Below are 12894 nucleotides of genomic sequence, written 5' to 3'. Positions count from 1 at the left end.
GGGAGAACTTGAGGAGGTGGGGATATGTATCTGGGACAAAAACACATTGACTCTCAGTGATTCTCAGTGTACTAACCTCTGTGCTTAGTAAAGTCAAGCAGAGTTTTATTTAATCCCTTCATGAACAAATTATTATACGCACATGAATCCATCATTATTTATTTCTCCAGTAACCCAACTCTTAATTCCCAGTAAAGTCAAAAAATAAAAACAAAAAAAAACTCTTTAAAAATCTCATCTGATCTGTAAAACACTGAATTTATTTTTAAAAGTTTTTATTAATTTATAAGATTACAAGATAATAGGAGGATAGTCCCACAACTCTTCTGCCACTGAAGTTCTGTCCTTGAACCCTCTAAGGATAACTACCATGGCTTTCCCAAGTTGTTAAAGATCAGTGAACAACTTTGAATTTCTATATCTCAAACACATATTAGTACTATGTTACTAAATTATAAATTACTGTTTGCACTGCCTATACTTTATTTCTTCAAAGCATTTTTATTGGTCTTTACACAATATTGAACATGGGGGAGAGACTTACAAATGGGATTGTTTCTTTGTCCCAATAAACCAGATTTTAAGTTTATGTTCAAATTGATAAAAGTGTCACCATCTGTTTACTTTGTAAAGTTAACATGTTGGTTTTCCAATTTCTGAAAAATTTTGCTTTTTTTGAGTGAAGGAAAAAGCAATAATTCAAAGATGCAAGTGCATACCTTAATAATTTTATCCTAACCCAGGGAAAGGAGAATTCATTTATTCAAGAAACACATTTTTGAGTAAATGATGTGTGAAACTTACAAATGCAACTGTTTTAATATTTGATTGCTACAAATTTATTTATTGCAACAATTACCAAATTATGTCTGCATTCTTACATGACATAAAGGAGATTTAAAGCACTGCTAATGAGACATATTACCTCAATTTTTCAGATTCAGAGTTCATAAAATATTGAATTTATGAAAGTCACGTGATTCTATACCCTCATTTAGCAGAGTAAATTTTAGCTGCAATTAACTCTACAAAGAAAAAAGTGTCATTTCTGCTCAACACAAAGTAACCACCAAATGAATCTTAAGCACCCTGCATACTGTCTTCTTTTTTTGAAAAGTTTATTACTTAGAGTGGCAGTAACAATATATGTGTCTTTGTTTGTGAATTGGAATAAACATATGACTTATGTCTCTTTAACACATCTGTGAATTCTCAACCACAGTAATATATAAAATAGCAACTATAGAAGAAAGTACACTGTTCATGAGTTTTCAGGGACAGATTCTGAGACACTACCATTTTGAGAAAAAAGGACATGGTTATTTGGAAATTACTCATAGAGTCATTTTATTGAAGATTTTGGAGATGCTGGAGTGGTTTGGGGGAAGTGATGTGGGTAATGATATACCCCCATGGAGAATCTACTTCCATATGGATGATTTGATCCTACCAGCAACCCCACAGCACACCTGACTATCTGACTGGGCTGGAGAGTGTCTGTGTTCTTTCTCTGAGGGTTTCAGGATGAGAATTTTTACAGAATTTCATTTGTCTGCACAATGGTTGGAATATTTAAAAAATAATTTTCTTGGGGGTCTAGTGGTTTGCAGTACATTTGTTCACATATAGGTGTAATTTGTCATACATCTGTGATAGGGTATGAAACACTCTTATCCCCAACTAACATCATGCACAAGGATTCCAAAGTGCCTTGCCTTTCCCCTAAGCTTCTTTTATACTCACCATTCTCAGAGCCCTTTGCTTTGATGGAATACACCAAACCCAGTCCAAGCTTTACTTTTCCTTGCTGTCCTTGTTTTTTAAATTGTGCCATGAGTGAGATCATTAGTGGGGTTTATTTTTTGTTCACCTCTCTTTGCTGTCCTTTTCAGGTAGAAAGAAAAAGAGACAGAGAATCAGAGGCAGAGATATAGATGGGGTGAGGGAAAGATAACAAAGAACCAAAGATTTTGTCAGTTTTCTAGGAACTGAGATCTAACCTCTATCAGGGCATGTCAAAGCAGGTTAAAGTCCAGGTAGTCTGGCTCCACAATGGTCAAAAGACATGACCTACTCAAGATATTTAATTAATTATGGTTAAATATTTGTGACTGTGTATGTATATCTCTCTTTGTGGAGGGTAACTGTCGGGTGTTGTATCATACTTACATGTCAATGTTTGTGTTCTTGTGTATCTGTGTGCATGCTTCTTTTATCTGGGGCAGGTTTTATGGTCTTTGATCCCTCAGATGTAGGCATTCTACTACTACCTGTAAGTAAGAACACATTAATAAGGTTTGAAGAACAAGAATGGTCAGTTCACCAGAGCAATAAGTGTGCCTACTCTTTATTATTATTTTTTATTTTATTTATAAAAAGTAAACACTGACAAAACCATAGGATAAGAGGGGTACAATTTCACACAATTCCCACCACCAGAACTCCATATCCCATCCTCTCCCCTGATAGCTTTCCTATTCTTTAACCCTCTGGGAGTATGGACCCATTGTGGGATGCAGAAGGTGGATGGTCTGGCTTCTGTAATTGCTTCCTCACTGAACATGGGCTTTGACAGGTCAATGCATACTCCCAGCCTGCCTCTCTCTTTCCCTAGTGGAGCAGGGTTATGGGGAATCAGGACTCTAGGACACATTGGTGGTGTTGTTTTGTCTAGGGAACTCTGGTCAGTATCCTGCTAGCATCTGGAACCTGGTGGCTAAAAAGAGAGTTAACATGTAAAATCAAACAAATTGTTTACTTATCATGAACCTAACGACTGGAATAGTGCAGATGAATAGTTGGGGGGGTCTCCATTTTGTAGATAGCTAATAGGCATATTTTCGTTATATTCCAAAGGATCTGTGGCTGTAGTTTTTGTTGTTGTTTTTTTTAATGAGTAAACTTATGCTGCTACTTCTAGTTGTTCTGAACCAAGTACTCTTTATCATTAGGCTGAACAGATCATTTCCCAAAAGTCCTTCCACAAAAGTCTTTCGTGTTCTTTAAGTCATGTTTGTTATCCTATGATTTAGAGTTTATTTTTCATATGCAAGTTATAAAAGAGCCCCAAAATAATTTATATAAAAAAGATATCTAATTAATGCTAAATGACTTGGGGCTTTTGAGGAGTTATAGATTGGAATTAACAATCAAGTTCGAAGGCACTTGGGTGCTGAAGACTCCAGTAGTACTCATCAATTTTGTGGTTTTAAGTATTTTATTTTATTATTTATTTAATAGAGACAGAGAAAAATTGAGAGGGAAAAGGAGATAGAGATGGGAAGAGAGACACCTAAAGCCCTTCTTCTCCATTCATATGGCTTCCCCTTGCATAAGGAGGCCAGGAATTGAATCTGGGTCCTTGGGCATTGTAACATGTGTACTCAACCAGGTGAGCCACCACCTGGCCCCCAGTTTTTGTGTTTTCAAACAAGTTATTTTACTGTCTCAGACTCTGGAGCAGACCCTGAAGAAATGGAATTTTCTTTTTTTAAGATTTATTTTATTTACTCCATATGAGAGAGAAAGAGCAAAAGAGATAGATAGGTATATAGGTATATAGGTATATAGGTATATAGATAGATAGATAGATAGATAGATAGATAGATAGATAGATAGATAGATAGATGAATAGGTGGTGCTGGATTGGCACCCTCAGACCTGAAAGCCTAATGTCATATCAGTTGAGATATTTCTCCAACTGCAGACCTCTGTATGATATCTCTTTATTTTTTCCCTCTGTATTATTTCTTTACTTATTCCTCAGCAGAACTGTATAAATAAAATATAATTTCTCTTTCCTATGTCGATTTATGGTTCAAGTTTGATTCCACCCACTCCCCCCCTTTTTTTTTCTTTGTATTTTCAAATAGTTTCCAAACTTCATTAAGTTTGCAGGAATAGTATGGGAAATTCCAGCATGCTCATTGCTTAGAGTTTACTAAGTTTTAGCATTCTTCCACACTACATTTGCTTCATCATTTTTGCCCTCTTTTTAAAAACAGATGAAAGAGCTTCTATGTATGTATGTATGTATGTATGTATGTATGTATGTATTTATATTTTTCCAAAGGTCTGTGTCCCCATCCCTACCCCCATGTATAATCACTATAGTTCCCCCATAGTCTTGAAAATAGGTTGATTTTTTTTTTCACATTTGAATATCCAATTGTGTATTATTCCACATGAGTAAAACCATTCTGTAGTTGTTATTCACCACCTTAATTGTTTCACTGAGCATAATCTTCTCAAACTCCATCTACTTTATCCCAAAGTACGTGGTATCATCCCTTTTTATTGCTGCATAATACTGTGTTGAGTAGATGTCCCATTACTTTTTTATCCAGTCATCGGTAGAAGGGCATTTTGGTTGTTTCCAGGTTTTCACTATTGTGAGTAATGCCGCTATAAATATAGGTATGCATATATCCCTTCAAATCAGTGTTATTATATCTTTTGATAAAATAGAATTTTTTTTTTTGTTTCTGGTTACTAAATAATAAAATACTGAAGACTCCAGTGTTTACAACTACTCTGTTGGCAGGCAAGGTATGCCACACCGGGCCTCAAAGTTCCAAACTTGACTCTTTGGAAAGAAGATATTTATTTGCATAAATCCTACATGAAGTCTAAAGATGTGGAGGATGACAGAAAACTCACATCGAACATGTCATCTGAGTCTACTAGGAAGAGAACAACAAAGAAACCCAAAAGTCAGGAGGAGGAAGGATATAGTCAAAATCAAAGCAGAAGATTAACGCAACAGAAATCAGAAAGTCAGTTTAATAGAATAACGAAACCAAGAGCTGGTCTTTTTAAAGGATAAATAAAATAAGTAAACAACTGGATAGACATATAAAAAGAGGAAGAACTCCAGCTCTGATAAAATCAATCAGGAATTAAAAAAATTAAATTATAACTGAAGGTGGGAAGATACAAAGCGTCATATGATATTGAGTTGTCAGAAAGGTCACGATGCACTTTTGCATAGAAAAATGTCATAACTTTTCTGACAACCCAATATTATGAAAATCTCTATGCAAATAAATTGGACAATATAGATGAAATGAATGTATTTTTAGAATCACATCACCTGCCAAGCTTAACCCAAGAGGAAGTAGTTAGGTTAAATAGGATAATCACTAGCACAGACATTTAATTACTGATCAAAAGGCTTCCCAAGAATAAAAGTTCAAGTCCAGAGGGCTTCATGAATGAATTCTTAAGACTTTTAGAGAATAACTAACACCAATTCTCAAACTCTCCCAGCAAATTGAAGAGGGGTTAATAATTCCCAAACATATTCTATGAGGCTAACATCACTCAGATCCCCAAAGCAGGAAAGGACTCTACCAGGGGAGATAGCATAATGGTTTGGAAAAAATACTTTTTTTCCCACTTTATGTGATAGAAAAGAGAGAAATTAAGAGAGGAGAGGGAGATGGAGAGAGAGAGAGAGAGAGAGAGACCTAAAGATCTGCTTCACTGCTTGTGAAATGTCCCTGCTGCAAGTGGGGAGCAGGGGCTTGGACTCGAGTCTTTGCAAGAGTCTTTGTGCATAGTATTGTATATGCTTAATGGGGTGCAAAACCAACCAGCCCCCTTGGAAAAGATATATATTTTAACTTTTTTATATTTAATTATTCCCTTTTGTTGCCCTTGTTGTTTTATTGTTGTAGTTATTATTGTTGTTATTGATGTCATTGTTGGATAGGACAGAGAGAAATGGAGAGAGGAGGGGAAGACAGAGAGGGGGAGAGAAAGATAGACACCTGCAGACCTGCTTCACTGCTTGTGAAGTGACTCCTGCAAGTGGGGAGTCGGGGGCTTGAACCGGGATCCTTATGCTGGTCCTTGAGCTTTGTGCCACGTGCACTTAACCCGCCATGCTACCACCCGACTTCCTGGAAAAGACTTTTATACTTGAGGCCTTGGAGTACCAGGTTCAGTCCTGGAGGACTAGCACAAACCAGAGATGAGCAGTTTTCTGTTCTCTCTCCCTCTCCCTCTGTCTTTTTCTTTGTATATCTTTCTCATTAAATTGATAAATAAGTAAATCAATTATTTTTATTTTTTATTTATAAAAAGAAAACATTGACAAAAACATAGGATAAGAGGGGTACAACTCTACACAATTCCCCCCACCAGAACTCCGTATCCCATCCCCTCCCATGATAGCTTTCCATTTCTTTATCACTCTGGGAGCATGGACTAAGGAACATTATGAGGTGCAGAAGGTGGAAGGTCTGGCTTCTGTAATTGATTTTCCACTGAATATGGGCATTGACAGGTCGATCCATACTCCCAGACTCTCTCTCTTTCCCTGGTGAGACAGGACTCTGGGGAAATGGGACTCTAGGACACATTGGTGGAGTTGTCTGCCCAGGGAAGTCTAGCTGGCATGTTAGCATCTGGAACCTAGTGGCTGATAAGAAATTTAACTACGGTTTTGTTAATGTCTCCTTTCTTAAATAATAAAAAAAAAGTCACTGGTACCCATCTATAAGGGGGTGGTTCATGAATGGTGAAGAAATGCTGCAGTTTTCTCTCTTTCCCTCACCCTTTCTACCTCCACAATTTACCTTTGTTTCAGTCCCAGATAAATAAAGATAAAATAATTTCAGAAAGAAAAAAAAAGAAATTTAACATATAAAGCCAAACAAGTTGTTGACTAATCGTGACCCTAAAGGCTGGAATATTACAGATGAAGAGTTGGGGGCAAGGATCCTCGTTTTGTAGATAGCTAGTAGGCCTATTTTAGTTATATTCCAAAGGGCCCATGACTATACTATTTTTTTCCCTGGGCCTGAAATCTGATATGCAAGTGGATCCAAATTATTGTCTGGGGAGATGATGTCATGGCTGGAAAAAGCACATATGCACAGTCTCTCTTCTCCCCTTGATTGCTGTCTAGGAGCCTCACCACTATATTTCTTTCATTATACACCTTTCCCTCCTTACCCCAAGTCTTTTGCTTTGTTGCAATACACCACTCCCAGTCCAAGTATCACCTTAGTTTTTTCATTATGTCCTTTATTATTTTTTAAAAAAATATTGTTATTTATGTATTATTGGATAGAGAAAGAGAGAAATTGAGAGGGGAGGCAGAGATGGAAAGAAATAGAGAGAGAGAGATAGAGAGAGAGAGAGGAAGGGAGAGAGAACTGCAGCACTGCTTCACTATTCATGAAGCTTTCCCCCTGTGAGTGGAGGTTTGAACCTGTGTCCTTGTGCACTGCAATGTGTGCACTTAACCAGGTGTGCCACCACCTGGCCCCATGTCCTTTATTCTTTAGTTCTACCTATGTGAGATCATTCCGTATTGGTCTTGATCTTTCTGGTTTGTGTCACTAAACATAATGTCTCAAGTTCTGATCAAAATATTGCACAGGAGATGACCCCATTATTTTTAAGAGCTGCACAATTGTGTATGTGTACCACAACTTTCTTAGTCATTAATTTGTTATTGTGCTTCAGGGTTGCTTCCAATTTGCGGCTATTATAAACTGTGCTGCTATGAACATTGGTGTGCATAGGTTTTTTTTTTAGATAGATGTTTATGTTTTCCCTGGGCAAATGTGTAGGAGAGGGATTGCTGGGTCATAAGTGAGGCCCATTTAGAGAGTTCTGAAGACTGTTTTCCGTAGGAGCTGGGACAATATGACCTATCCAAAAGGTAAAAGTTTACACAAAAGTTAATTCTTAGTTACAGTACTATAGTAGAAAATCTTGTACCACTCAGTTACAAAAATACCCTGTGAAATGATTAGTATATTTACAGATAGTATGCTAAGATATCTCCACTAGTAGTGACTCTAAATAATGTGAATTTTTCAGATGTAGTTGAAGATAATACAGGCCAGATTTAAATTGATTTTCTTGTTTGAATGTAATGCAAATCATATTCATGAAAGCACTCTCCCCAGCCAAATTCTTCTATTTTTTTATTAGAGTGAAATCACACACACACACACACACACACACACTAGAGATAGATCAAAAAGTACTGTTCCACTGTCCATGTAGTTCTTAGTTTTTCTCCTTATTACTTACATATGGTGCAGAGCTTCAAACTCAGGGCCTCATATATGAAAAATACTCCTGTTGTAATGCTATGCCACTTGTCAGCCTGCTGAGTGTGATTTTGAAAAAAGAAAGCCTGTAGTTAAAATGCTTTCTTCTATTATACATCAAGGGGGCCTGTGTAATAACCATGTTTTGAAATAGGTAGTTAAAATAGGGGAGGCTGGGTGGTGGTGCAGCCTGGTTCAGTGCACATGTTACACTGATCAAGGATCCGGGTTTAAACCCCCAGTCTCCACCTGCAGAGGGGGAAGCCTTACAAATGTTGAAGCAGTGCTGAAGGTGTCTGTTTCTCTCCTTCTCTGTCTCCCTCTCCCTCTCAATTTCTGGCTGTCTCCAATAAACAAATAAAGATTTAAAAAATAAATAAAAAAGAAATAGGTAGTTAAAATGAATAAATGATTTTGTGCATTTTTTCTAGCTACAGTCAATAGATAGGATAATATTAGATAGGTAAAAATAATTTCAGGAGAGACTCACCCTACTAGGGAAAGAGAGAGATAGACTAGGAGTATGGATCGACCAGTCAACGCCCATGTTCAGCGGGGAAGCAATTACAGAAGCCAGACCTTCCACCCTCTGCAACCCACAGTGACCCTGGATCCATACTCCCAGAGAGATAGAGTATGGGAAGGCTATCAGGGGAGGGGATGGGATATGGAGATCGGGTTATGGGAATTGTGCGGAACTGTACTCCTTTTATTCTATGGTTTTGTTAATGTCTCCTTTCTTAAATAATAATAATAAATATATAAAAATTTTAAAAAATAATAATTTCAGGATCAATTACTGTTTCAGGTGTGAACTCCATGGTAATTCAATTAGTACTAATAGAGGAAACTGTGATGTTATATATTGTGGAACTGAGAATGTTTAAAAGACCATGAAATGCAGAAACCCCCTGGTGGTGGATCCACTCCTCAGTTCACACATGAAAAATTTGAGGCAAATGGGAATCGGATATTTGTGTATACACTGCAAAAGGCAGAAAAAAGTGTTGGTATGTGAGCTGCATTTTTTTTTTTACTGGAAATTCAAAACTGGACAACACAACTGGAGTGGCAGCATGATTGCAATATTTACTGAAGCTCAAGCTCTTTAAATCCTGGTGTGTGCTTGTAAAATCCTGAATTCTGTTTGATTGAAGGATACTAGAGAGAAGTGGTTTGCAGAAGGCTCATTGCAGTTTGGAAAAGGATCTCCCCTACTCACTGTGTTATAAAATTTAAGGTGACGGAGAGTTTAAAAGAATGATAAACACAGGGAAGGACTGTTCACTGTTTGAAACCACCTGGAAATTCCTGAAATTCAAAACTACAAATATTTACACAGTGTGGTATTTGAGAAGGGAAGGAACTGGAAAGGAAGAGGACAAGGACTAGGGATAAGGTGGGCTCTTCCCTACCCACGCTTCCAGCAGCATGCTGTCCTCATCTGTAGTCATGTGGTACAACTATAACTCCACAGGACTTAGACTTCTGGGTGCTATAGTTTTTTCCCAAAGATTCCAAATGGTCACTGGTGTTAGGCACCACTCTAGGTGTCCCTACAGAACAACTTTATTCCCTAGGGAAATCTATAAAATATTAAAAATGTATCTTAAAAAGCAAGGTTCTTGACTGATACTGTAGGAATTGTAGAACTATTAGTGACCATATAGAAACAAAGCATGCATTCCTGTATGTGTATTAACTTCTCTGTATGTATGTGTTTGTATATATGTGCCTGTATATGTATGTATGAATATATTTTATGTATTATATATAAGGAAGTGAGTGTAGGGAGGAAGGGACAGGTGAGGATTTGGCAGTGTGATATCTGGCATTTTACTCACAGTGGAGAGACTTATGTTTTGCATTGGTTTACAGCAGGGGTGAGGGATGCCTAGCCTTACAATCATATAGAGCCTCAAAATCGTTTGTCCTGGTTCTGCAAGGCAACTACAGGCAGGGTCCAAAAATTCCACCAAAGTAGGAGATTTATTTTATAGCAATAAAAAATGTTGATTTAAAGTTGATAATTTTGTATGGCCCTCCAGTGATGTTACAGATATTCATGTGGACTCTGGTGAAAAAAAAAGATTCCCCACACCTGCATTAAAGTTAGCTATTGACATGTTAGTGTGTATGTTAGTACTATGAGAAATTAAATCATTTTCTCTGAAGGCTTCAACACAAGTAGAAAGAGAATAGAGAAAGCCTCAGAAGATAAAGTACATTCAGAGCTTCATGGCTTATTTTTTGTCTATTGTGGATTACAAAATTCTCAGGATCTCTATCTGCTAATCTATTGGCCTAGACTCTATATAATAGTTGAACTATTTGTCTCCTCCTACCTCCCTCCCTCACCAAAATTGCAGTTTTAAGATTCTGAACACTAACAGGTTAACACTAACAGGTTAGCAATTATACTGTGTTAGTTGTACATTCTAGTGGTAAAATTATCTGTCTATTTTGAACCAATTGGTAAAGTTTATTCTTGAGTTCTTATCTGACATTTCCCCATTATTAAAATGTTGTTCACTGCTGTAATAATGTTCTTTTGAAAAATAAGATTTCATAGTTTCCAATCACTTAATAAGCAGTAAATCATATTTCACAGTGAGTGATTGAGCATTTTGAGATGATATTTTAAAGCAGAGGATTTCAAGAAACAATCAGAGGTCAGGGTGTCATACAGCGGCATGTGTCTCCTAATCACCACTTTCCCAAGTGCTTTATGAGGAATGCTAACAAGCATTGCATTTGTAAAACACAGAGACCTATTCATGTATCTCCTGGGAATAATAATAATTAGAAAGAGATGTTTGTCATTAGTGGCATGCAGTTTTTAGGCAAAGCAAAACAGCTATTTGGAACCCACATAACTAGCTTTGCCTGGGCTTCACTGGGCGCACATGATTTGCGATTCATTTGCTCTCCAGAGATGAGTTTGAGTTGGGTGTGGGTTTGCTGCCAAGAGTTTTCTTGGCAGGATGACATGATCTCAATGGTTTTTGTCAGCCAGGAGGGTGGCTGAAAGGGGAGGCAGGTGTGATGAGTTCTGGTGAAGAATGACAGTTGGTACTGTGGGGGAGTAAACTGCCTGACAGAACTTAGTTCATCAAAAGGAACATGACATGAGTTGATTTCAAGGCATGGATGGGAGGTCTGTGTGTTAAGTAAGACAGATGGGTGGCAAACACCATGATTCAGTTATAAAGATCTATCATAGATGGGTGTGGCTTGAGGTAATTGATTTGAAACATCTTAAGTTTATGTGAGAAATTGGGAGAGTTACATTGAAACTTCCTAATATGTCTGAGTGAGACCATTATAGAGTGTGTTTTTTTATGACGTACAATAGAAAATGTATCTCAAGTGAGAGGTGCAGATCCCTATCTTGGGGAGAAGGTGAACTGTACTTCCATGGTGACAGTAGTCTTGTAAATTAACATTTCCTAATAAAGTGATTTGGTTTAAAAATTATATAGGGGCCGGGCGGTAGCACAGCGGGTTAAGCACACATGGTGCGAATACAAGGACCAGCTCAAGCACCAGCACAAGGACCAGCTCAATGATCCCAGTTCAAGCCCCCGGCTCCCCACCTGCAGGGGGGTCACTTCACAAGCAGTGAAGCAGGTCTTCAGATGTCTATCTTTCTCTCCCCCTCTCTGGCTCCCCTCCTCTCTTGACTTCTCTCTGTCATATCCAACAATAACAACATCAATGACAACAACAATAATAATAATGACAGCAACAAGCATAACAACAAGGGCAACGGAATGGGAAAAACAAATTATATACATATATATATATATATATATATAAAAAATATATATATACACAAATATATATATATTTGACAGTTTTCATCAGGTTAGTATCTTTTGCTATATTGTAGGTGACCAGCCATTGCTCTGTATTTTACTCAGATATGGGCGAGTTGAAAGCCCAAATCATCCATCCACCACCACCTGTACCTACCCATCACTCTGGGGTTTCTCTGTGTGGCTATCTTTTCAGGTGTCTCAGGGGTAAAGTTCCAGGGGTTTTAATGTCCCATCTTTTACTCAGTAATTTTTCACTACCCTATTATATGGGGGCTACCTTCTGATATACTGGTACACCCCCCATCAACAGCTTCATCATCTAGACTGTCTCCTCTATTTCTCAGTCGTGAAAAACTAAGGTGCTCAAGTCAAGAGAGAATCATGATTGACATTTTCCTCCTCCTGCTAACATTATCTACATGTTACTTCCATTTGAGGAATTTTCACATTCCTCTGTTTATATTTAAATAAAAAATATTTAAATTGGGGACTAGCCGTGGTACAGTCAGTAGAGTAGAGGCATTACCATGCACAAGGACCCAGGCTAAGTTTCTTTTTTAAAAAATATTTATTTATTTATGTATTCCGTTTTGTTTCCCTTGTTTTATTGTTGTAGTTATTATTGTTGTTATTGATGTCATTGTTGTTGGATAGGACAGAGAGAAATGGAGAGAGGAGGGGAAGACAGAGAGGGGGAGAGAAAGATAGACACCTGCAGACCTGCTTCACCGCCTTGAAGCGACTCCCCTGCAGGTGGGGAGCTAGGGGCTCCAACCAGGATCCTTGAGCTTCGTGCCACGTGCGTTTAACCCGCTGCACTCCTGCCAGCCTCCCCAGGCTTAAGTTTCTGTTCCCCTCCTGTGGTGGGGGGCTTCATAAGTAGTGAGGCAGTACTACAGTACTTCTGTCTCTCTTTCTCTCTCTTTCTAATGATTCTTTCCCACCCAGTTCCACCCCCCACACACACACATGCACACACATACACACACACTGTTAGGTCT

The 12894-nt window shown here is 37.9% G+C and overlaps 1 protein-coding gene across 11 annotated transcripts in view; it reads left to right on the top strand.

The window, feature by feature from the left end:
- The window catches only part of SNTG2 (syntrophin gamma 2), a 365214-nt gene that overhangs the window by 157839 nt on the left and 194481 nt on the right, over nucleotides 1-12894 (top strand). The gene's annotated exons all lie outside the window — the stretch shown is intronic.

This window comes from Erinaceus europaeus, chromosome 3 (genome assembly GCF_950295315.1).
Source record: "Erinaceus europaeus chromosome 3, mEriEur2.1, whole genome shotgun sequence".
Classification (NCBI taxonomy): Eukaryota; Metazoa; Chordata; class Mammalia; order Eulipotyphla; family Erinaceidae; genus Erinaceus; species Erinaceus europaeus.
This window is presented reverse-complemented; position numbering and strand designations above follow the sequence as displayed.